General features: G+C 34.6%; 1 pseudogene; it reads left to right on the top strand.

The window, feature by feature from the left end:
• Window positions 1-543: 543 nt before the first annotated feature.
• On the top strand, window positions 544-27,933 carry LOC109677404 (aldehyde dehydrogenase 1A1-like; annotated as a pseudogene).

The following is a 27,933-nucleotide window of genomic DNA, read 5'->3' as shown; positions in this document are numbered from 1 at the left end:
AAATGTGTTATTTATATACAATGGAATTTCACTCAGCCACAAAGAAGAATGGAATTTTGTCATTTGTAGGTAAATGAATGGAAGTGGAGAACATAATCTTAAGTGAAGTTAGCCAGGCTAAGAAGGCCAAAAGCTGCATGTTCCCTCTCATATGTGGAATACAGACCTAATACAAATATAGCAATATTATGAAAAACTAATCACACTAAGGTGGAGGAGGGTCACATATAAGAAGGGCAGGGTAAAAGAAGGAAACAAAGAAGATGAATAAGGTTGATATACTCTCTATACAAGAATGAATATAGAATTCTTAAACCTGCTGAAACCACCATAAGAAAGGATCTAATGAACAATGACGAAAAAAAAAGGAGATGAACCAATTAGGGTTATAATACATATACACATGGAAATACCACAGGAATCTTCCTGTGTAGCTATCTTTATTTCAAATAGGTAAAATTATCATTTGTTTTTCTTTTTCCTTCTACAAAATCAGAGAAGAGAGGAGAGCAAGTCCTGTCCAGGGTAGGGGACAAGTCCTGTCCAGGGTCCTGTCCAATGGGAGAGTGGATGTGGCAAGAAAATGTGGTAAGAGGATAAATAAGGTACAAACATGTATACACATGTATGTAAAAGAAAAAAAATAGTTTCTATAGAAACTATTCCAGGAATGTGTGGGGGGTGATAAATGAGAATGGTGGAGGGGGTGAATTCAAGAATGATATATTTGATACATTGTAAGAACTTTTATAAATGCCACAATGTACTCCAACCTAGCACAAAAAAATCCAAGAAAATAGCAGTAAACTTCATACATGTTTACATAAAAACATATTTTAATTAAGTACAAAACAAAAACAAACTTAAAAAAAAACTAAGTCCATATGTCTTCTTTTAAAGCCTTCTTTGAAAACTATGTACATTGGCCGCATGTGCTGTCTCATACCTGTAACTCTAGCTACTCTGGAGACAGACATCAGGGGATTGGAGTTTGGGGCTAGTCTGCAAATGTTAGTGAGATCCTCATCTAAACCAATAGCTGGGTATGGTGGCATGTACCTATCATCTCTGCTAAATAGAAAGCCTAGATAAGAGGAATGTTGTCCAAACCAGCCCAGGCAAAACCAGAAGATCCTATTCCAAAAATAACTATAGCAAACTAGGCTGGGAATGTGGCTTAAGTGGTAGATTGTCTCCCTAGCAGGCACAAGGCCTTTATTTCTCTGAATATCAAACTTAACAAAACCAAAAACTAAACAAAAAAGTATATATCAGCTACCTATGATTTGAAATTAAATAAATTACTTCATATTATCCTAAACCTAACAAAATACTCATAGTATAAACAAATAGTAAATTAAGGGATGAAAAGAGAAAAGAAATCTTGTATTTGACCAAAACAGAACATATCTTTATTCATCACACCAGGGATATTTCATTTTTTTCCCTAAAAGAGGGAAACAACTTAAGATTTATAAAGCCATTGGTTTAAAAAAAAGTTTTAAAAAATCAGGTTTCATCCTTATATTCAACTGGTATTCATACACATATCAATCAAAAGTGGTAATTACTACTTTGTCTTGGTAAAATACCTTTCACTAGTAAAAGACAAATGAATTTCAAATCTTTTCTTAATGAAATGCAAATTCAAGACTGTAAATGTTGAAACAGACTTTTTAAATGACACATCATGCTTTTCTCACATTTCTTTTCCTTTTTAGTGTGTACAGGACAAGTGTCCAAAATTTCTGGACCCCTTTGTTCTTTCACTAAGGAAGGTTCACTGAGAAGTCTAGTACCTGATTTTATCTGAAGATAAATAAACTATGAGATACTCTTTCCAAAAGAAGAATAAAACCCCTATGACTTTAAAATGTCAATGAAAAACATACCATGATCCAATTTTTCTTAGCAAGCTTCTTTCACAATCCCACCCTAAAGCCGGCTTTAAAGCAGTAAAATAAAGCATCAGAAAATAATCAACTGTGTCACCTGATCACCACTAGCCCCAAATGAACATGATCAGATTTGTGGTGGAAAATATGAGCAATGATTTATAAAGATTATGAGGTTTCTGCTCGTGCCCCAAATTCTCAGCTATTTAAAAAAGAAAACAATTGCTTTCTCCAGTCTACATTTCTAGGTGTTGAAATGACTTCATACCTTCATGAAACTGAAACATACTGTTTTATTTTAGTGTACTATGCACTTGTGCTTATGTATACAGGTGTGAGTTTATAAGTAAAATATCAAGACACAACGAAAAAATTTGAGAGGATAAGGATATGCAACATATAGGCAGTTGTGTAATTCTATTTTAAAGTTTGAAGAAACTTCCAAAATTTGTTGCATAGTTAAATACTTTTATTATCTACCCTCTCTATATTCCTACAGATCTTCATAAACAATGAGTGGCACAGTTCAGTGAGTGGCAAGAAGTCCTCAATCCTGCCACTGAGGAGGAAATCTGCCAGGTAGAAGAAAGGGATAAGGTGAGTTTCTAAATGCTGCTTGCATGTCTCGCCAGGTTCCTTATGTCTCACCACTGTGAGCTCCAAAATTCCATTGCAAGTTCAAGAAGACATGTCATGAACATATGGCTCCTTGAGAAATCCGGGCAAGTTTTCTAAGTTATCCTTGGTCATGAAAACCAATATCTATGTAATGATGATAATGTTGTGCTCTGGGTGTTGTGGTTATCTTTTTAATAGAATTTTTCTATTGAAATAGTATATAAGCAGAAATATTATATACATGGACTAAGAAGGAATTGACCACAGAGTTAAAAAGGAGAGAAATCCTTTACTTATATAAAATTCTTTTTTTATGTGACTAAAGTAATTAAAAGGTAATATAAGAATTTAAAACAATGTAGTATCAAGCTATTTCACTAAAAATCATTGAATTAACATTAATCAATACCATTAAAATTGAATATTAAAATGACTTAAATGTCAAATTAAAAGTTGATAACTGTAGCTAATAATAATAACACAAATGAAAAATTTATATAATTAGCATTTTCAAATTCTAAATGCTCTTTTAATTTAGTGCTTCAGGCAACTGTATGAAGATGATACTATTTTTAATTACATTTACAAATGATAATAAACTGCAAGAATTGTCCTAAGAAGTATTCCCAGAAATAAGAAAAAAATATGTTCTTACATTCAAAAAAAGATGAATGAATACATTTTATTAGTCACTCCTGTAGACTCATACAATATTATTTTACCTCAAACTCCCCTCTACTTAGTTGAATAAGTCTAGCAAAGCTGGAGTTGAAATAAAAAAAATTCTTGTGCAAGCACAAACACACACATTCAGTGACACGCATTAAAGGACTAGGTAGGAAGTGCTGGGGTAGATGGAGCAGAAAAATTGTGAACATAAAGTCTGGGCAGGTGAGATGTGGCTAAGTACAGGAGTTTGGTCCTGGGAGTGTTGGTAAAAGGAACTAGTTGGAAACATGGAAAGGGAAACTGATAAGATGCAACTCCATGAGGAAGATTATCCTGTTAGCAATAGGGAGGATAATTGGAAAAGAGCACAAACTTGATTCTATGAAATAATAAGAGCCTACAATAGTAGAAGGCTGTGAAAATTGAAAGGAAGTATAAAAGTATAGAATTGCTGAGTTATTTTGATGTTGTTTTGTGTTTTTAGGACAAAAAAATTTGTCTTAAGGCAATTTATTCTGATTTTAAAGGAAACTGAATGTTAGAGAAATTGTGGCCTGGCATACATATTTCACTTTAGAATACATGGGCCCTCTCTACTCATAAATTCTGCATCTGTGGACTTAACTACAAAGGATCAAAAATGTTAGGCTCTTATCGACATAGACTATGTAATTAGGGTACCATGGTTGTGTTGATACTGAATATGTAGATTTTTTTCTTATTATTATTCTCTAAACAATACAATTATTTATCTAACATTTACATAGTATTAAGTATTATAAATAATCTAGGGATGATTCATAGCATATTGGAGACTATGCATTGGTAAATATAGCATCAATTTATTTAAAAGACTTGCACATTCATAAGATTAGGCTATCTACAAGGGCAACCTGAAAGTAATTTCTTCTTAGATACTGAGGGCTGCCTGTGATATTCAGTTTATAATGTTATAGAGTAATGATAGTATGATTTAGTTTATGCCCTACCTATTTGATTGAATATTTCACTATTCTATCACTAACAAATTGATAAAAGAATGCTACAGAGTGGAGTGTATGAAATCTTCAGATTAATGAATAGATGCTTGGATGCTTCTAAGCTTACATAACTAAGAAAGAGGGACATGAATTCAAATCCGAGGTTTTTTGTTCCAAAACTGTAAATTAACTATCGTTGCCCTATTCTGCTCCTACAAGATTAAACATAAAAAGGAGAGCATCCAAAAGACATAACCATATGACTATTTTTGTTTATAGCAACATTCTCTAAGGATGTGTTTATATGGTAGAATTATTTATCGTGCAGCCAATTTCTCCACATCCCTTTCAGGGGTCAGGATGCCTATGTTAGTCCATTTTTGGCTAAGGCTAATGGCAGAAATCTGAGTAGAAGTATCCAAATGAAAGCTGTGTCACACACATCTGTTTAAACACAGAGCTGCATTTATTGTATGAGCTATGGTATCCACAGATCTTGCTGGCAATCACAGATTCTGGTGGTTTGTCTTTTTTCTCAAACAGTGCCATCTGAATTTAATTTGGAAAAGGTTACAATTTTTAGCATAAAACAGTGTCCAAACAAAACAATGCATATGATTAACTGAATGTCTCAAATATGTGTATTTTTCACCAAAGCAAGAAATAGAGACATTTTTTATTGTATATATTCATCATTCTCCCAAAAGTTTGCAAGTGAGATAAACCAGTAATATATTATAAGAATCTTGCTTTTAGTCAGTATAATTATTGCTAAATCAGACAGATTATTCCTCTAAGGTATCCTTCTTATGTGAAACTAATTCATAGCAGTTTGATGATAAATACAGATAATCCCAGATTTACTACTGTACTTGAAAGTGTGGTTTTCCAACTGTAATAATATGCAATAGCGATACACTTTCAGTAGAAACTGTAATTTGTATTTTGATCTTTTCCCAGGTTAGTAAAGGCCATACTATATTCTTTCAAGATGCAGGGTAAATCTTCCTACCAGACACACAACCACAAATCTAAAAAACCCAACATACTGCACAGTGTACTGTATTCAAAAAATTAAATGCGATAGTCAAAACTTTATTACAAAATAGGTATCCAGTGTTCTATGCACATGAAAATCGGCAAGGCTAAACTATAGTGTTTGGTGAGTCAGGAATATTAAGGGCATTTTCAATTTGTAACATTTTCCACTTGTCAAGGGTTTACCAGAATGTAATCCTATCATAAGTCAAGGAGATCCATAGTAAAAAATAGTTTATTAGCATTTTAATTTGCACATTTTTAAGTCTGGGGCTTCTTAGATGAATATGGCCCAACAAGAGGGATATCAGTTTGAGGACGCATCATTCTTAGATGGGATTCACCATTTGGGCAACTTCAAAAACTTCCTTCTACCCTAATTCTCAAAGGGAATTTTGTTCCCTGAAAACAGTTGCAATCTTCTATCCTGTGATGTCATTATGATTAATGGAGTTCCATGATATGGTCAGTCCTTTTTAGAAAATATAGGCACTGTAATGATATATGCCTTTAAGACATTTGCAATTTGCTCGATGAAGAAAATAAAACCACATGAAGTAGTATGAAAGAAGTTGTAATACTTGTTGTAGGTGCATTTTGTAGGAGATGAGAAGAGTTTTGAACAGAGATTTATAGGGGAATGGAGATGCCTAGAAACTTTGGAAACCAGATGGATTAGGAAGGAAGTAAAGACTATGCCTGGTTTAGAAAACCACAGAGAGGGAAGAGCATTGGGTCAAGACATGCAAATGTGACATATTAATGCCAATTTGGACTTCTTCTATTAATGGATCTTTGTTTGAATCAGTGGAGTTTTAGACAGTGCGTTCTCAATAGAAAATGACTCTTTTACCTAATCAAAAATTGAATAGGATTTTGTACCCAGTTGGGTAATGGTGCCTAATCATATGCAGAGCTTTCTATAGACCACTTCTATTCATTCCCTCTATGCCTTTTTCCCTCTATTTATAAGGAATTTGTGTACACATTTGTAATGCTTGCTCTTCAGCAGCAAAGAAAAGTTCTTCATCATTCTTCAATAAACTCCTCATGAGAATGGGAAGATTACAGAGTCTTCAGAGACCACAGAAGTTATTTGCCATTTGTGACCTTGAACTGTGGAATGACTATAGCCCAATCACAAAGGGAAGAGCAAGCATCTACAGTCAGGTCAGAACTATTTCAATCTCCGTTGAGCAGCACTTAGGTTATTAAACTTGGGCCAATCTCCTCTCTTTTTTTATCAGTTTATTTAGATATAAAATGGAAAAACATATTTGTTCTGTAAGATTATTGAGAACTAATTGAGATAATGTGTAAAGTTATTAGAATATTAATTGAATTAAAGTTAATCAAAGTATCCTATTGAAATAGGATATAATAGCAACTATTAAAATATGGCAGCGATTATATTCTAGGAAATCATATATTTGATAGTTCTGTCAAACTTATCTGAAGATTACTCAAGTTTCATTCCAACATACTGTAGTGGAGTGTATAGAATGTGCTAGTCTTTGGGCTAATGGAGTCTGTTTATGAGGAGCCCTGGTCTACTTTTCAGGGTTATTGCCTTTGTACTTGCCAATCCAATGGGTTAGGCCTACTGAATTGAATTCCTTGTAATTTACAGGCAGATGTTGACAAGGCAGTGAAGGCTGCAAGACAGGCTTTCCAGATTGGCTCTCCATGGCGTACTATGGATGCTTCGCAGAGGGGACGCCTGCTCTTCAAGCTGGCTGACTTAATTGAAAGAGATCGTCTGCTGCTAGCAGTGAGTATTGTGAATTTGGTTTAGTGAGCAGGATAAGCACGAATTTCCTTCCTCTACTCCAGGTCACATGCTGTATGCATCTCCTAGAATGATGTACTGGGTTTCCCAACTTTACTGGGCCCTGAACACTTTCGGTGGAAACTCTTGTCACTTTTATTATAAGTGCTTAAAATATTTCTCTAAAATGAATTTTATTTTTCCCTCGCCCAACTCTGCAAAATATTTCACAAAAAGCTACAATTTCCTTTCCAGAAATGTGACTGTTCATAATTAAATTATGTTTTTCTTTATCACAGATGATAAAGGCAAAGAAGAAAGAAAGAAATTTAATTGATAGTACATTCATAAAAAGTATACTTTTATCTTTGCTGGTTGTGCTATTTTTAAAATTTTGGAAATTATGAGTTAGACAAGTCAGCACATAACAAGGGTAGAGGAGGGCATTTCTTCCAGCCTTCTCAGCCAGGCATTACAATAAAACTAATGCAATACAAACTAATACCCAGGTTGGATTTCACAATAAATTTTTGTTACCATTATAATCTTAAAGTGGAAATAACAAAATGTCCTTAATTTACTTTTGAAAAATTAGAGCAATTATAGTTAATGGATCATTTATTACAGACACAGTAAAATTTGAAATATTAAAAAAATGTAAAACAAGAGGCTATGTACAATAAAACTGTACTAACCAAAATGTCCTATAGGAACATAGAAGACTTCACGGAAAATTGGCTTCTCTCATTTGTCTGATTTATGGACTGTACAATGTTGACTCTCCCCCCTTCTATTTGTGTATTTATGTGTGCATGTGTGTGTGTGTGTGTGTGTGTGTGTGTGTGTAAAGGGAGAGGGAAGCACAGTCACACAAAAATCACATTTGCTTAAATTTAGGCATGATGAACAGTGTAACAGAGACAGAATAGCTTCAGCAGTTAATCACAATTACATTCCTTTCAGGTGATCACCCAGAAGAACATGAGACCACAAAGAGCTCTATAAAGCTCTACATGAGGAAAGAAGGAAAAGAAGAGAAAGGTCATTGTACAATTGTTGCACAGCTAGATCAGAAAATGTTGAACTTGACAGTTTGACTGTTCAAATGATAATTATGTTAATAGTGCTCAAACCAGGAGGTCCTTACTTGAAAATTCTAAAGACAAATTTTGAGGATGAAAGATCCAGGTGTTAAATTGGTGTATGTAGATTGGTTGTACCCAGGTGGAAAAGGAAAATTAAAAATGACTATTGAGGCATGACTATTTTCACTAAAACTCAATTATCACAAAAGATTACAAGTGAAATCTTGTTGGAACTCTTATCTGACCATTGAGAGTAGGTGCCATTTTTATCAGCTAGCTATATTTCCAATTGTCAGCAACTCCTCGAATATTGGTAAACAGGAGGATACTCAGTTATACTGACAAAGAGAACATCAGGGTTTATAAACTGGGATCTCAGTACCCATTTCACTAGATCTTGCCCGATGACCATAAACAAGTTATTATAACAATTATTTTTTGGGAAAAGAATAGATTAGACATGTTAATTCAAGATTCCTTCTGGTTCCAAATTATCTAGCACATGCTTATTGAAAATATTAAGTATATATTTCTAATCTAAAATTACTGTACAATTTCAGATATGGAGTTTAATCTGTTTTTCAGACAATGGAGTCAATGAATGCTGGAAAACTATTTCCTCCAACATACCTGACAGAGTTAGAAGCATGTATAAAAACATTACGCTACTGTGCAGGCTGGTCCGACAAGATCCATGGCTACACCATACCGAGTGGTAAGTAGATTGAGGAAACCACAAGCATGAGTGTAGGAGTGAGGAGATTACAACATTGAATATTTTCAAACTGTTCCTTTTAAAGATGTAAACCAAAATTATGCAGAAGTATTTTCCCCTCAACTTTAAGCCAACACAGTCTTAAATGTGGAAGTTTTGTTGAGGTTCAATAAATGCTTATTTAAGTTGTATCTGCATAATCGTGCAGAAGACAACATGGGATATTTTAGAAAATATTACAGTAAGTAAGAGCATTCTTAAAATGACAATGACTGATTTGAGGCTATTGTTTCTATAAGGCCCAAACATTAAAAACCTGGTTCCTGAAATTATTTATTTAGGTTTCATTCCATAGTGACATTTATACCTTTTCCATAATCTAATTATTTAAGTATGTTTGCATGTTCCAGTATGAATCTGTAATGCTTATCTGTGCCAATTCAAACTCAGTTTAGACCAGACTAATTAAATTAATTCATATTGATTTGTTTCAAATAGGTTCAAAGCAAGATGAGACTGTTTTTATAGCCTGGATTAAGAATCTCTGTATGTAAATGTTTATGTATGCATTATTTAGTGGGATATACACACTACAGAACAGATATGAAAACACATCAATTTGGGAAACATTAAGGGTAAATTTTAACTCTTATACATGTGTTGACTTTTGGAATATATATCCAGGACTGGCCCTATTATCCATTTCTGATCTAATTGGAGGTTAGAAGTAGTAGCCTGAAAATTAATAAAAGATAATAGTGGTACCAAGAAATGTTTGCCTATTTTATAGCTGTGTAATTTATCCTCAGACAACATGGAAAAAGCCAAGTAAAGTCCCTATGGTTTTTGAGAAGAAGAGTGCTTGATGTGGTAGCCAGGAGGCTTCTGTGAGAACTAGAACAGAGATGAACACAAAGAACAAATCTCTCAGGAACTCAGTCAATCCTGATGGGAAGGAAATGTCTGTCACTTCAGGCAATATTATTCATGGATTAAGAGAGTTTGTCTTCTCGTTTGGTAGGCAAAAGAAAAAATATTTTACAACAAGTTCTTAGGTAAGATTATGTCTTATGGGGGGATATTACTATTTTTAGATCATGATCACCTGTTTTTAAAAGATCAAATTACTGGTTGAACTTTGAGCAGTTGGAAACACAGTAGAATATGGTTCTTCTCTTAGACAGAGATGATGGTGCATTCTTTCTCATTGATTTTGTGTAAAACTTTGAGGATTATGCCTCCTAAGTGATGAGAAAGTTATCTTTCAGTTATTATACAATCTTGCTTTTACCTAACTGTTTTACGGTTTCTGTCCTTCCTGCTTACCATTTTAGGGCTCAATATTTTATTTTATAAAAGGGTTGAGGTATGTTCTTTCTTCCTTTTTAAAAATTACTGTGTACGTGTCCTTGCCCATCAACTTCAAACCATCCTTCAGTGAATGACAAATACAGTTACCTTTATAGTAGTGTGCTGTGCTTTATTTTCTAGATGGAGATGTTTTCACATATACAAGACGTGAACCTATTGGTGTTTGTGGACAAATCATTCCTGTAAGTTGTTCTCCATATAATTCCTAGTTGGGGAGAGGGAATCTCTAATTATATGTAATTTAGGGTTAAAATTCTTTAATACAAATGATTGCTTGCATATGTGCACTCTTTTTTTAGTGTATTATTGTTGGGTTGGAGGATATATTATGACATTTACAAAAGTGCTTACAATATATCTTAGTGAGATCCACCCCTTCTATGATTCTCCTTTATCTCTCCTCCACCTCTTAGAATATATTCAATATGTCTCATTGTTCCATTTTCATACACGAATACATAATATTTCAACCATATCACCCTCCTTTAACCTTTCCTTACCTCCTTCCTCCTCCCTCTGGTACCAACCCCCCCAATAGGACCTGTTTTATATCCTGTCCTTCATGTTTGACAAAAGAAATTTTGTTTGTTTGACATATCTATGTATATATGTATTATACCTGATGAGGTTCATCTCCTCCACTTTTCTCCTATCTACCGTAGTTCCCTTGTTAGAGTGATTTTGACAGGCTTAAATATGCTATATTCATTCTTGCAGAGAAAGCACTTCAACTATATTCACCTTCAGTCTTTTTGAATGTCTTGAAGTAAGTCCTGTTGAACCTATTCTTCCTGTGACTAAACACATTGGATATGAATTAGGGACTCCAGAAATTCCCCTACATCATGATTATCTCCTAAGGGGTTTTTCAATATTATAGCATCAACAATATCAACACTTTACTCTATGGGTAGTTTTTGAAAATTTCTAATGTATACTCTTTTTAAGAAATGACAGAGTGCTCATCACAGGCGCTTATGCTGCAGGACACTTACTACTATCCAATATTCTTTGTCGTCTCTTTATGACTTCTCACCGTGGTCAATAGTAGCAACCAGACATTTCAAATCCTGAAGCTTATTTGTTAATTATAATGGAAGAAATGATTCCAGAGATATCTGGAGTATTTTATGGAATGTATTGTACCTTTAGTTAACAGGCTGATACCCAAATTCCTCTTTTAAATGGAATCAGGAATATTTCCTTTTGTACCTTACAAATGGGAGGCTCTCTAAACATAACTAACGTATTTTAAAAGGCTAAATATAAACATGGTAGTGTGTCCTGAAGTTTTTATGTAAAGAAATGGTAATGATTTACCTTTTGTTTCAATGAGATTGAAGTGTAACCAAATCAACATTTTAAATTAAATTTCTCATTATTCAAAAGCTACAAAATGGTACAGTACAGGGCTAGACATCTATCCAAGGGCCTGTGCATGCTAGATAAGTGTTCTACAGCTATACACCCATGCCCTGCTTCCATGATTAATCTTCTGGATAGCGCTCTGAAGTGGAGAGGACTATTATCAGCACTGGCAAGTAATGAAATCATACAGAGAACAGGTCACTTGTCTGAGTCTCACTGATTTTTGTGTAGCTCTGAACCTAAGTATGCTGTCTCCAAAACTTAGAAACCTATGTCTTTAACATGATTATTTGTCCTGGGCTGAGGGTGTAGTTCAGGGGCAAAGCAAATATACGCATAGAAAGCATGTACAAGACCATGGATTTAAACCTCAGTACCGCAAAACAAATTTCCTAGCTATAAATGCTGCTAATAATATTATTGGGTGAACAAAATAAGTGGCTTAAGGAAAAGGAGAATGTTCATACTTTTTGAACATAAATAACATATATTATGCTTAATTGTATATAAAAACATACCGTGATTTTTTTTTCCCTGTTAGAATAAGAATTCAAAATTACAGCATTTGATTAAATAGAAGGCTCTTTTCTGCTCACTATTTAGGTTACTCAGAACTTGTTATCATTTACAAGTTGTTTTTAGCAATGTGCTTAAATAGGATGCACTAAATATTACAGGAAATTATCGTCTCACATTTCTGGGGGAGGGGTTTATAAATGTAGAAGTTATATTGTAAATGTGGCTTGGACCAACTCAAATACTCTCTTGTTATATATTTCCATCTAGTGGAATGGACCATTGCTTATGTTCATTTGGAAGACAGCACTTGCTCTTAGCTATGGAAACACGGTGATTGTCAAACCAGCTGAGCAAACTCCCCTCACTGCTCTTCACATGGCATCTTTAATCAAAGAGGTAAAGATCCTAAATCAAAACATGCACATGAATTCATGAGTCCTAATTTAAAATAGGAGGACTTCATTTAGCACTACTTTAACTTGTATTATTTACAAATGGAGTTCATCCAGTGGTGGGGATACATGTAGCAGGAGAGCTGGCTGGGGTTTCTGACAGTCAACCCAAATGAGGCTCCACCAGAGTCAGTCACCTTGTGACCAACTATTTCTTTCTTTTGTCGAACTCTCATGAACATATATTCATGGTAAAATAAAATTGAAAATTGAAAATTAAAAATTAAATTTTTTCTTTGTAACTATCACTTGAGGACCAGCTGGCTTTTGTAAATCCTTTTAAACTTAAAGGAATTTTTAATGTGTGTGAAGGTGGAAGCCTATGAATTCTGTTTTAACTGCTTTGCTTTCTCACTTTTAGGTAGGGTTTCCTCCTGGTGTGGTAAACATCATCCCTGGTTATGGGTCAACTGCAGGGGCAGCCATCTCTTCTCACATGGATATTGACAAAGTGGCCTTCATAGGATCAACAGAGGTAATGTCATTTACTCAGAATGGCAGTTAAGAATGCTGACATCTCTAACCATCAGAAGCATGTCCTATTTAACAAAATACTTTTTATCGATTAGTTCCTAATTTTACCTTTAAATATATTGATATAGCATATGCAGATGAGGTTTGGATGAAATGAAATACTTCTTACAATGTCAGAAGGATTAGAGAAAGCTGTTTTAGTGTGTTCATTGCCTTCTTTCTTTTCTTCTTTTTCATTTTTCTTTTATTATTCATATGTGCATACAAGGCTTGGTTCATTTCTCCCCCCTGCCCCCACCCCCTCCCTTACCACCCACTCCACCCCCTCCCGATCCCCCCCCCAATACCCAGCAGAAACTATTTTGCCCTTATTTCTAATTTTGTTGTAGAGAGAGTATAAGCAATAATAGGAAGGAACAAGGGTTTTTGCTGGTTGAGATAAGGATAGCTATACAGGGCATTGACTCACATTGATTTCCTGTGCGTGGGTGTTACCTTCTAGGATAATTCTTTTTGATCTAACCTTTTCTCTAGTACCTGTTCCCTTTTCCTATTGGCCTCAGTTGCTTTAAGGTATCTACTTTAGTTTCTCTGCGTTAAGGGCAACAAATGCTAGCTAGTTTTTTAGGTGTCTTACCTATCCTCACCCCTCCCTTGTGTGCTCTCGCTTTTATCATGTGCTCATAGTCCAATCCCCTTGTTGTGTTTGCCCTTGATCTAATGTCCACATATGAGGGAGAACATATGATTTTTGGTCTTTTGGGCCAGGCTAACCTCACTCAGAATGATGTTCTCCAATTCCATCCATTTACCAGCGAATGATAACATTTCGTTCTTCTTCATGGCTGCATAAAATTCCATTGTGTATAGATACCACATTTTCTTAATCCATTCCTCAGTGCTGGGGCATCTTGGCTGTTTCCATAACTTCATTGCCTTCTTTCTTGAGAAATACAGTTGCTAAGCCTGTGATATATGATTGGTAAAGTATATGATGGTAATCAGCACAGTGATTTGTATGAATCATTGCAATTCTATCTTGCAGATTAGGAAAATTAAATAACAGAGCTTCATCCTCAGCTAATTATTTGAGGTTCTCTCTTCTCTACACATCCTCAAAGGAAGTCAGAATCTCAACTTCCCTTAATGTTATAGATGTTCTCTTTGGTTCATCTTGGTCAGACAGAAAATAACAATCAGGACTTCAACCATGGGCCCTGTGTGGAGAATTAGGTGAGGCAGGGAGTGGGGAAATTATCCTGTATCAAGCAAAGACATTCTTGTGTCATTGTGTTATGTTCTGGCATTGCTAGATGTTCAGGATTCTTCTCATTTGGTACACAGCATGGAAGACAAGGACTGTAAATACTTCCACTTTATGAAGCTGCCACTGCAAATGGGAAACAAGGCAGGATGTAGGAATATGCATACAAATAGCTACAAAGGGGCTTATAGAATGGAATGCTAATTTCCAGATTGGTGCTAGAATTTGGACTGAGTTTTAAGAAAAACTTTCTATTTTAACTCTCTGGAGATTGACAAGCAAAAAGAATATTTTAGACCATGAGTTCTGGGAAGTTTAATTATTTTATTACCCTATTTAGCCACTCCAGTATTTATATATTTTAGTCACATAGAAAATAGACACAGAAAAAGGTTTCATTCTGCAAATCCCTAATTGGGTTGAGGAAAAAACAAACCATGAATTGAGAATGCCCAAGATATAAAAATAACTATATAACTGTATATAAAATAAGTATAACTAAAAATAACTATAAAACTGGTGAAGCCCATATGTTGAAATCCAAGCAGAGAAAGTAAAAGAAGGAAGGCACAGATTCTGCAGACTCACATTCTAAACCTTCCCCAATAGAGACTCCATATACATTTCAGGGTCCAGACCCTACACTTGCTTCTCCAGTTTATACCATGAGCTGCTGTTCTCTGATTCCAGTGGCAAAATCACTGCATATTTGACTCACCCCTCAGTCCAAAGAGCATTTGGGGGAGGACATTTGCTTACCTAAAAGGCATCATTTTAATTAAAAGATAGAAAACATTTAGTTTCAAATTCTTCTTCTGCCTCTCCTAGTGTGTCTCTGAAAGCTTAAGTATCCTTCCTAATTTCAAGTAAAATAGGGGCAATAATGTGTAATTTACTGAGTTGTAAAGTATAAAGGTGAACGAGTTAATGAGTAATAAAGCATTTATAACCCTACCTAGTGTTAGCAACAGCTTTGAGATATTGGTGTATCACAAGAGAAAGAGATGACACAACTCAGAAGTCACCAGGCAAAGCAAAACTTACTTCTACAGAAGGGTATGCAACCTACAAAGGTCTGGGAAGGAAGCTCACCATGTGGGAAGTGTGCTTGGGTTTTATCTCTAGTGCAATGATGCCCATTGCCTAGATTGTGCCAGTTTTAGGTTCACAGTCTTTGCAGTTATCTAATTGGAAAGGGGACACTCAAAGAAAGTGACTTTGGAGATAAAAAGTTCAAAAGTTCAGGGAAGCAATAACTATCTTAGTTTATCAGCTCCATAACCAGGGCAGCTAGCAGAAGCAGGAACTTGCCCAGCTAAGGAAAATAACACTTTATTCTTAATAGAAACTTTTATAAGGTTAAGCAGAGTCCATGAAGCATGTGGGAAATGAGTTAGTGAGACTAACATTTGTAACAGTAGTAGTTCCTTTGACATAAAAGACCCAACATAATCTGATTCTTACACTGGTACTGAGGAAATGGTGCATTGTGTGTTCAGTACTCATTTGATTTTCTCTTTCCTCCCTCCACTCTTTAATTTCTAACACTAGTTAAGGAAGGTGAGGCAAAAACTTCCCCATTTTCCCCTTATCTCTGCCTCTATACCCTATCACTTCTTGATTATTTCAAGTATCTCTTTATTTTCCCACATTTTGCTTATGTGTGGCCAGAAGCTACTCTAGCATGAGTCCCATGTGATCCCTCTCTGGTTTGCTCCTCATATCTGCTGTTCTAAAAGCCTCCTGATTTTAAAATCTTCCTATCTGTGTTCCCATGTCTGTGATATATGATTAGGAAAGTATATGTTTATTGTCTTATTATCACTCCCTTACCAGAGTGTTCTTAAAGGCTTCTTATTCATTCTTACTCAGAAGGCAGTACAATAACAACCTCTGAATGTATGCTGAGGAAGTAAATGTGAACAAAATAGTTTTAGAAGTCACCTAGAAAATAAATCAACATTAGTACAAACTTAAATGCTTTTAGGAACCTATTGTTAGTTTTCTTTCAGCTTCAGGTTTGTTGTTTGGCTTAAATTAGGGAACGTGCCAATGCCATTTAAGGGACAAGAATTGGATTGCGTTCCTTGTGTTCATTGTAAAAATGAGACCCTTTCTATCAAGCTAAGAATTTTAATGTCTCATTAATACATTTAAAGTAGAACCCCGTCCACACTGTGTAGGTTAGAACATTTTCACAAGCATTTGCTCTTTCTGCTTCATATGGCAATGACAATGTCATGGAACATACTGTCCACCCAAAGTCTTAACAGTTGTTATCTTTGTCTTTATCACAGACCTCCTTGAGAAAAATGATAAAACTACTTTTTTTCCAACTAAGGGAATGAAATCATGGTTTCATTCAAAAAAAATCCATACTTTCTTATTTTGGACATAGTTGAGTGTGGATAACACTCAAGGAAGCCTTTTATTTGCCATCTAAACTTTCACTAAGCAAAAATGTAGTCTTTTTTCCTCATTCATACTTATAATCAGCTTTTGTGTTAGGTCTTTTGACATCAGAAGGTTCTAGAAAAATACTTCTGTACTTAATTCATTCTCGAGACAAAAGTCACCTACTTTAGTAGAATTTCTTCAGTAAAAATAAGTTTTAAATATAAAAAAGCAAAAAAATTCACAGAAAGGAGCTGGAAAACTCAAAAGAGTAGAGTTAAAAAACATTATGAATTAAACAGAAAATTTCTGATCACCTCAAAAGAACATGTTCATAAGAAATGTGTTGCGGATGCTGGATGTGGTATTAACACCTGTAATCCTAGTAGTTGGGAGACAAAAGCAGGAGAATCAAGAGTTTGAAGCTTTATACAACAAGCAAGACTCTGTCAGGAAGGAAGAAAAGAAGGATGGAAGTTGTAGAAGGAAATGGTAAATGCTAGATATTGTTTCCTCAATGCATGTCAACTTTTAGTTTACTTTCATTAAACTAATTTTAAGGGTTTGATTTAGTCTCATTAAATATTTAAATAAATATACTCTGTTCTTTCATGGACAATTGCAACTAGTTCTGTATCTACATAAATTTAAAATCTAATCTTTTTGTTCAGTTGGAATATAAGTGTTCAATTGAAATTCAAAATGTAGAGTAGAAAAGAAATCCAGAGAATAAAAGAAGAACAAACAAAAATGATTATCTCAAAAAAAGAAAGTCAAAGATCATTTTATTGGACTAAGGTGTCAATAAATATAATAAAGAAATAACTATTTAAAAATTTTAGATTTTAGAAAAGCAAAAATAAAAATAGCAATAGAAAATAATCTTGATGAGAAGTGTTCCCAAAAAATATTAAATCGGTGTGTTTTTCTACAGAGAAACAACTAGCACGGATTCCATCTCACTGTAGTAAGTGCACAGAGCCCACATTCAATTCCAATTTCTTCTAACTCCACTGTCCAAAGATATGGGGGTTGAGAGAGAGTGAGAGAGAGAGAGAGAGAGAATTGTCAATCACTGATCACTGGGATAAAACCTACCAAGGAGATGAGGAGATGTATGTAATGATAGGATATTGTCATGTCGACCAAGGAGGTGACAAATCTGTTAGGGAAATGATATATATACCAATACTACAACTCAAAGCTGACTCTGAAATAGTGTTCATTTGGATCTTTGGGAGACTATGAGAAGAAAGAGTTACCTCTATGTAGAATCATCAAAGAAGGATTCAAGGAATAGTTAAGATATGCGCTGCAACCAATATAAGGACTAAACTTGGAAGCGGTTCAGGTTAGGGAGTGCATATAAATACGAAAAGAGATGAGATTTAGGAGAGTATGTCGAGTTGTATGGATGGAGTTTTCTGGACATCAATAGAAGGATGAAATGATCAATTCAAAGATGTTGCTTTAATGAAAGCAAAAAGGAACGTCCTGTCTAGCACAAAAAATTAGCTGTCGTGTTCTGTATCTCTGCTCTTTTGCCTGTGAACATGTTTCTGATTCACTCATGTCTGCATACATGCATATGGGGAAAATGTTATTTAGTGTTTCCCCCAAATGAAATGTAATGATGGTACAAACAGCATACAAATTTAAAGTAATAAAAGAATGTGTCTTAATGAGAGGAAACTAAGCATCCTCCTTTCCAACTTTCCATTTCAGGTTGGCAAAATGATCCAAGAAGCTGCAGGGAAAAGCAATCTGAAGAGAGTCACCCTGGAGCTTGAGGGGAAGAACCCCTGCATTGTGTTTGCTGATGCTGACTGTGAGTATTACTCTTTTGATAACTTTTCACCCTTCCTCCATTTGGATAACTGATAAAGCCATGCAGTGAACTTGAGTTGTTACAAATAGGCTTGTTCAAAGTGTAAGGAATTAATACTAACATTTGTACAAAGTTTAACAAAGTAGTATGTTCTAAAAAAAGCCCTCAATTATGATCACAATGCTAACACAGGTCAATTCCATGAACTATTTGTGTTCAGGTCTTTCATGAAAGTCTTTTAAATTGTCCTGAAGTTATAACACATAGACAAACTAAACATAGGTACAATATTTTTCTGGGTTTGAATAGATTACTACTTCCTAATCTGAACCCTAGATAACATAAATGTTTTGTATTAGGAGCTATAATGTGTATTTAATAATTCATTATCTTTAATTATTAGCATTATATTAGCGTGATGAGATTCTTCAGACATAGTGGACTGAGACCCAGTGGGAGACCGTAATTTCACACTTGTTATCTCCCTTCATTCTGAGTCTTATACACATTAGATGAGATGGCTAGAAGAAATGGAAACCATTTTAAAATTTCTTTTTTCCCTATCAAAGATAGTTGAGTTTACATATATTAAATCTATACTTATGATGTTATCCAAATATATGATATTATAGATTAATTTTAATACACTGCCTAGTATAATCCCCAAATTACTTCCTACATAGGAGTTCATTATCAAAAACAAATACTAAAACATTCCTCCAAATCTCTTAAACCATTTCATTGTTGATATGAGGCCATAAACACAAATACATCATAGAATTTGCCTGTGTTACTATTGTGACCTTAGTCAAAGCTTCCTTAGAGCATATTTTGGTGAAAATTCTACAAAAAACATAAGATTCTTGATTTGCTAACCCTATCTATAAACTTCTTCCACAACTTACGCAGCTATGTTTACATCACGGTTGTTTTAATGTTGAATTGAATCTTCAGCATTTAGAAAAATAAAATGCAAATAAAAGTTTATTCTTTTTCTTGAGACAATAAGATTCTAATGAAACAAACCAACCACACTGTGCCATTTAAACTAAACAGACAAGAGTTTATAGGCATCATTAAAATAACATGACTTATGTTTTGGATAGATTTGAAAATGTCTGCCCTAGAAAATGTTCATAAGGTAGGTGGTTGATTCTAAGTAGTAGTGGGGTTCAGTTAACCTTGTTAATTTTTTCAGAAATTCACTTTTCTTACTGATGAATGTATTTAAGAATGTTTTAAACTATTAAAGGAAATTCACCATCAGATTTTTTTATTATCTAACTCAAACCTGAGGACTAAAAGAAACATTCATGGTATATAAAAAAGTTGTATCTATATTTAGTTTATCTCTGAGCTATAAGTATATGGATTAAATTCACAATAATGGAATATAAGTACTTCCAATATCTGTCAGTTGAGATGCTTATAAAAATTATCAGAAGTGATACTTGGTCTTATGATCAAATCCATATTCTTGGTAATGTCCACATTAAAGTTGTAATATTAGCATTTTAGATACTAGTAATTGTTGTTAATATTTCCTTAGTAAATATAGGATTGTAAAAATTTCTCATTTGGCGTTAAGGATATGAACTATGTTTGGCCTATCTCTGATTACGCATTCATCATTTTTCTATATCACTCTATTGCCTCTGAGAAGCACATATAAAAATAGAAAGTATTCCTTCTTCAGGGCTGAGGGCATGGCTTATGTGGTAGAATACCTGCCTAGCAAGCACAGGGTCCTGAGTTCGAACTCTAATACTGATAAAAAGAGAATATTTCTTCTTTACTAAGTTAATGTTTTCTTTGCAGTGGACCATGCTGTTGAATTTGCACACCAAGGGATATTTTTCAAACAGGGCCAAATGCGTATAGCTGCATCCAGGCTTTTTGTGGAGGAATCAATTTATGATGATTTTGTGAGAAGGAGTGTTGAGCGGGCTAAGCAGTATATTCTTGGAAATCCTCTGACTCCAGGAATAACTCAAGGCCCTCAGGTAAGTGAGCAACAGAAAGAATGCCATACCAAGGGGCAAGAATAAAGTTTCCTTTTAGGACCTAATTGTGATTAAGATTTACCTTTCATCTGCACACCTTTACAATAGTGTATCAATATAGAGATTAAAACCCCTAAGTTCCATGTAAAAAAATCATTTTGTTCCTGGGTTGCACATTTTTCATTCCAGAAAGAGTTTAGGAGCCATGTGAGGAATTAAAAGTGTGGAAAATTAATAGGCACTATCAATTAAAAGAATCCAGAGAGAAAACCTTAAGTTTTAGGCATATGCAAGTATTGAAACCTAAAAGTTCTAACACAACTGGGTAATGAAGTAAAAACTCCCTTTCATCTGAATCTCTTTATACTTTGGATTTGACTTTAATTTTAATGACTACATAGATGAAATGCCAATTTTTATCTTATTTGGTAACTTCTTAAATGAATGCCAAGAAATGTATTTGATTCGAATCTAAACTGATCTCACAGTAGACAAAAGAATATAATTCTAATTTCTGTTTTATTTTCTCTTTAAATATCTGTTTACCTGTACAAAATATAAGTACTTTTATTGTATTTATGTATATATATACATAAACACACAGAGAAAGAGAAGAAAGTAGAGGAGAATATCTAAGATACTTGATATTGAACATTGTTTGGTCAATATTTTCCTCCATTAAAATGCCTACAAGTCCATCACAGAGTCAAAAAATTGAGCTGAAATACGTCATTATATCTAAGAGGAAGAAGTTAAAATTGATTTTTAAAATTATCTATTCATAGATTTCTAAAGTAAATAACCCAGTGATATATCTAACTCATTAATTTAAGGCTTTATATCTGTAAGTAATATATATTTTTATCACATGTTGCACTGAATTACTAGGATATGTAGGTATTTTGGAATTTTAAGAAACAAAAGATTCAGAAGAATCCAGGGGTTCTTTACCCTTACAACTTTACATCTGTTATCATTAGAACAATCTTATGGAGAAGAGACACTCACTAAGCTTTAACCTAGTACTTCCTCCATTGTTGGTTAATAAAAGCCATATAAAATATATCTACAGGATCTTCTCAGTTAATATTACAACAAAACAGTAATAAAGAGAAAATAATGGCCAAAATATTTGTTTAGGGAAATATTTTTTAAAGAAGATGTTTTTCTTATTTTAAAGATTGTGAGCATTAGAGCAATTGCATTACTGTATATTATTTATAATGTATTGTATATGTGTATTTACACATATATTTTCCTTCATTTTGATACTGATTTTCTTAATTGACTTCATAGACAAAAATATGTAGCTCCTTTAAAACTTAAAAAAAATTAGTATTTTCACTGGACAAAAGTGATTATATCCACATGAAATGTATTAATATCAGCAGAGTAAGATCTTGTTATGGTATGGAGTGGTATATTTTGAATTACAGGCTGCATTTAAAACAAACCCTCCCTCAGATTCTATTTCCTCACCTGTAAAAAAGGTCACAATAATATCAATCTTACAGTGTCATAGTGCAGTGAAATGATATAAGCTGTATAATGTATCCATCAGAATACTGGCTTACTGTGCATGCCCAAATGTCTATTAAGTAAGTGAAAATAACTCTAAACATTGGTAACATTTATGTACGTGAATAACTTTATAAATCTGCTCTCCTGACTCATGAATTTCTGGCTTACCACCAATTTAAGGATTGTATCTGTGTCTTTTTTCAATTTTTATCTTCCTTTTCAATCCATCAAACCTATGGAATCAAAAACTCTCCACATTCAAATCCATTTAAGTATATAGTTTAAGCATATTTCAACAATACAGTGACCTAAAATAATTCAAAGACCAGCCCATGAACCAGTGACTCACCTGGAAGGAGCTCCTGCTACCTGCAAGTATTACTAAACAGTGCATGAGGTCCATAGAGAAAGCCAAGTTCATCCTTAGTCTACCTGAAACTTGCTGAATAAGATTTGTACTTATGGTGAATGAAAATTAGCCAGGCCAAATTGAGTGCATCCCTCAGTATACCAGAAGTGCTCTGTCACTAGTCCCATGCTCTAGCATGGTGTTCCTCCATTTTCCCCATGAATTGGAACCACATTGGGACTCAGTGGGGCTAAGGCGCAGCCTAAGAAGGACATCTTGCTACCAGATGATGCCAGACTTATTGCCTATAGGAGCACATTGTCTGCAGCAAGGTATTCAATGGAAAGCCTCTATTTTTAGAAGTCAGTGATTATATAAGTAGTCCAAGAAATATACTCTCAGTCCCTTTCTTTAGTGAGTATGTAGGGATTGAATGCCCACCAAGTGTACACATTAGTCACAAACAGGGAAACAATATGACTTTGAAAACATATATATATTTTTTGGCATTATTCTATCTTGAACTTGGGTCCTTGCACTTGTTAGACAGACCTTCAACCACCTGAGCCACTCCACCAGCCCAAGGGAAAAATACATTGAAATAACCAAAAATACCATGATTTTGAGGTCATAGTCTGATTAACATCCAGCACTAGGCAAAGATGTTTTCCATGGAGGTACATGGAACCCTTAACTATTTACTAGAATGCTTTAACGAGGCAGAATCTAACACCAACCCTTAAGCCGTATTATATTAATATGTAATAACAAACTTATGTCTTCTTTTATATAAGACCACAACTTCCATAAGCTGCTGGAAATGAAGAGATTTTCTTTATGGAATGTCCTATTGAATATTGTATACTAAAGAGCCTTGAGAAACATGGCACCAATTATTGTGTCAAATTTTATAAAATAGTTTCTGATTGCAGACAACATTTAATTATTTAATGATGAGAGAGAGCTGAAATATGTGAGGTCAGAAATAACGTTATGGAAGCTTTTCCTGGCTTTCAAAAGATAGGGAAGTTTTCATAGTCTAAGAAAAAGATAAAGACCTCCCTTTTTGAGTAGTGGGAAGAGACAAGTTAAACTGGCAAGAATCCCATTCATCTTAGCTCCTGGTTGTCCTGTTTGTACTTCAATTCACACCTGAGACAGTATGTCTCAGACTAGTAACATACAACCAGGAGTTACTCAATCATTCAAACTCCTGTAAAAGGACTGAAATAATACAGAGTCCTCTCATTCCATGGTATGAAGGAGAGTTATGTGCTACTGGTAACTCCTTTTTTTTTTTCTTTAAAAAAGTTTTTATTAAATACTGGGTACATATGAAATATTGTAGCTAATAAAAATGTTTTCTCTCCTTTTTTCTTTTTCTTTTATTGTTTTATTATTCATATGTGCATACAAGGCTTGGGTCATTTCTCCCCCCTGCTCCCACCCCTCCCTTACCACCCACTCCGCCCCCTCCCTCTCCCCCCCACCCCCTCATTACCTGGCAGAAACTATTTTGCCCTTATCTCTAATTTTGTTGAAGAGAGAGTATAAGCAATAATAGGAAGGAACAAGTGTTTTTGCTGGTTGAGATAAGGATAGCTATACAGGGTATTGACTCACATTGATTTCCTGTGCGTGTGTGTTACCTTCTAGGTTAATTCTTTTTGATCTAGCCTTTTCTCTAGTAACTCCTAACTTGAACTCTGACCACTTTTTTATTCCCCCTTAAAAATATTATTTTAAACATTCAATTTTTGTAAAACTTTTCATAAACTTCAATTTGGCCCATTTAATGAAGCATGAAGTTAAAAATGAGGACTGGCTATCAATTCAATCAACCTATTGATCTGGAAAATGCCCAATCCATGTTCAGAATGTGTTGTCCAAGAGCATGGGCAAGGCCAAAGGGGATGTTTCAGGGACAGGAAGCAAAGGGTCTTCTTAAAGTCTAAACACATTACCATTATTAAACTTTTCTTCCAGAGTGGATAAATGACAGTGTGTGGAAGGCTGATGTGTGTTCACCATTCTGTTATGCATTTCTTATACAATTCTAGATTTATATTTAATAATATAAATACTGTCAAGGTATCTTTCCTGAAAATTCATGTGAAGGAAATGTCCCTAAGAATGAATCTGAACCTCTCTCAGCTGTTTTGTTCAACATTAGATTTAATAACAATATCCTAGCATTTTTAGCCCCTCATTAACAGACTCATGACCTTTGTTAATTGCTAATATTTTTTACTTTTCATATGCTATTTCTTAAATAGATTGACAAGGAACAACATAATAAAATACTGGACCTCATTGAGAGTGGGAAGAAAGAAGGGGCCACACTGGAATGTGGAGGAGGACCCTGGGGGAACAAAGGCTACTTTGTCCAGCCCACGGTCTTCTCCAATGTGACAGATGAGATGCGCATTGCCAAGGAGGAGGTAATGGTGTCATTCCGTTCTGTTCCTTTCGCTGCCATGCGTTGTCTGTGTGCACCAGCTGTGCCTCTGACATTCTCAGCTCTTTGAACATCTTAGTGGATATTACTCTTCATTTCCGCTGTTGATAAAGGCTTAAGTAACTTGCAACTAAGTCTCAATATGGTAAGGAATCCATTGGGCCTGCCAAGAATTACTTGCCAAGCACAGAGCAGGGGTGGTTAATAATCTTTAGGGACTTCCTTCCTTCACACCATCATCAAAGGACACAAACTTTAGTTAGGAAGAATTAGTTCACTGAGCTACTGGACAGCATGGGGACTATAATTAATAACAAAGTATCATATTCTTGAAAATTGCTGAGAGAAGACTTTATGTTTTCTAACCACAAATAAAGAAAGAAATATCTACCCTGCATATTGGGATCATATTTGCCCTATGGTCTTTTAGTACACATAAACCATTCCAACATTTCAAAGTAATCTTCATCCTCCTAAGTCATTGCCCAACTTCCATGGCAATATTTTCTTTCCACCTTCTTAATTTTTTATGTATGTATACTTATAGACATATATATATATATATACAAATATATGTATGCTTACCAAATATTTAATAAAATTATACAAAATTAGAAGTCTAATACTTTAAATATCTGAATCCAAGAGCTCATGAAGAATCAGGAGTGATATAGCAGGTAAAAACTTAAACATAATACATATAATTACATATTTATATGTAATTATATATTTAATATATAATATGTACACAGAATGCATTTGTACTTCATGTCTATTATATGACAGGTGTCATTCTTTCTTTTCTCTCATACTTACCTTTCTCTCTTTTTCATTCCTTCCTTACTTCCTTCCCTCCCTACCTATCTGTCTCTCTCTCTCTATTTCTGCCTTCCTTGTCAGTCACTCTATCACATGAGTCACATCCAAGGCCTTCTTTGCTTTAGTTACTTTTCATTTATATTCTTGTTTTTTGTTCAGGGCTGGTCTTGGACCATGATCCTCCTGCCTGTGCTCTCATACCTAATATTATAGGTAGGTGTCTCCATGCCAGGCTTGTGGGTTGAGATGGGGATCTTGGTAACTTTCGGCCTGGCCTGGCAACAAATCATGATCCTCCATCCTCGTAGCTGGATGAGGATGATAGGGATGAGCACCATATTTGTTCTTAGGTTATTGTCTTTACCCCCAACCCCCACAATGTGATCAAATTAAGAAGAAAGGGTGTAATCTGATTTTCAAACAGAAGTAACAAATAGGGAAAACAAAATAAAAGTAAATGTACGTATATGGATATCCAACATGCTGAGTTTCTCTACATCGATTCAGTCCTTGATTGAATTACAAGTTTTGCATCTGTTGGTAAATTCATGTTTGGTTAGAGCTATATGTCTTGTACATCTTGATTAATGCCCAGTAGAGACAATAATAGGAATGTACTCATAATTCAAGGAAACTTTTATGGTGTTTCTCTAGTAGTGTAGTGATGCCAACTATGTGGAAGGTAGAAATGGCAGAACCATACATCAAGGCCAGCATAAGCAAAAAAGGTAGTGAAGCCCCACCTCAAAAAAACGCAAAACAAATGAAAACAAGGTAGGGGTGGCAGTGAATGTCAATAATCTGAGCTCACGAGGAGGCACAGGTTGGAGGATCATAGTCTGAGGCCAGTTCTGGCCAAAAGTCATGAGACCCTGTCTGAAAATTAACTAAAGCGATAAGGGTTAGAGTGTGGTTGACCAGGTGATAGAGCATTTGCCTAACAAGTGCAAGGTCCTGAGTTCAAACCCAGGGCTTATCAACAAAAGGAACAAAAATGTATATATATACACATATATATATACACATATATATACAGATACATGCGTGTAATATATAATATATAAATACATTTATATATATTTATACATGAACTTCTATGTAATATATATTATATTGCTAGCTGGTTGCTTCAAAGAGGAGCGTGGAGCCATGTATTTTGTTCAACTAAAATTATGTAAACTATTGACACATTTATTGGAGTAGCTGTCTACTTCTATTTCCTAGGTTACAATGTCATGATTACACATACAGCTTTAGGATTTGCACTCAGCCTGTACTGAAGGGCAGCCCCTACACCACTTGCATCAGTGGGGAACACTAGAAAATCAGTTGTCATGTCTGATTTTTGCCTACATTCATTCACATTTCCCATAATATTATGTTGACATTCAGAGCAGCCTCTCTTGTATTAGCTTTAATAAATGTTTAATTGAAATATAGAAGCTTTATTTTAAAGAGAAAATCCAGTTGATTTCCTCCTCTCTGGGGTGAGATACAGAATGAGTTTGGGTCATGATAACTAGTCTACTAGAATAATCAAAGTTTGGTTTATGTTTCCTGTCTTGTCATTATGTCCATTGCCAGTGAATCATGCTTTGGTTAGTAAAGGGAACTTAAGAATTTATGCTCTTCCAGTAATGAGCAATTCTGTGGGTATATGTACGTTATACAAGATGTGTCCACAAAATAGAGTCTGACTAAAACTCCATGTTAGTCTACCTAACTTAGCTAATTATAAAAACTTTCAAGTATAGAGGAAGATTTGGTATTTCAATCAATGATGCTGGATATTTAAAACATAAATATTATTATCAATCTTTGTCTATTCATTTATCCTGTAAAGTACTTTCTTTTTATATGTAGTAACTTGGAAGGTGATTATAACTAAGGAGAAAATTTAAAATGTTTCCATACAAATTGTGAATTAGTGTGAAATCTAGGAAACAATTCCAACACCTAGGAAACAAATATTGCTTTATTTGCTTTTATCCTCTTTTATTTCTAAGGGAATTCAACACATGATCATTGCCTGTTTTCTCCTTCCTTTTCTACAGTTACCTAGCTTGATTCTTACAACTGGGTGTGAACCGAGAAACAAAATTTTAGGCAATTCAGAATAGGAATCTAAACTAAAATTTAAAATATTCAGTTATAACCTATTGTATTAATTTCTTGTGGTATAGATATTTGGACCAGTGCAGCAAATCATGAAGTTCATATCTGCAGATGAAGTGATCAAGAGAGCCAACAACACTCACTATGGCTTGGCAGCAGGAGTCTTTACCAAAGACCTTGACAGAGCCATGACAGTCTCCTCTGCTCTGCAGGCGGGTGTAGTGTGGTAA

Source organism: Castor canadensis, chromosome 13 (genome assembly GCF_047511655.1).
Source record: "Castor canadensis chromosome 13, mCasCan1.hap1v2, whole genome shotgun sequence".
NCBI classification, from domain to species: Eukaryota; Metazoa; Chordata; class Mammalia; order Rodentia; family Castoridae; genus Castor; species Castor canadensis.
Note: the sequence above shows the minus strand (reverse complement) of the source record. Positions and strands in the feature narration are given on the sequence as shown.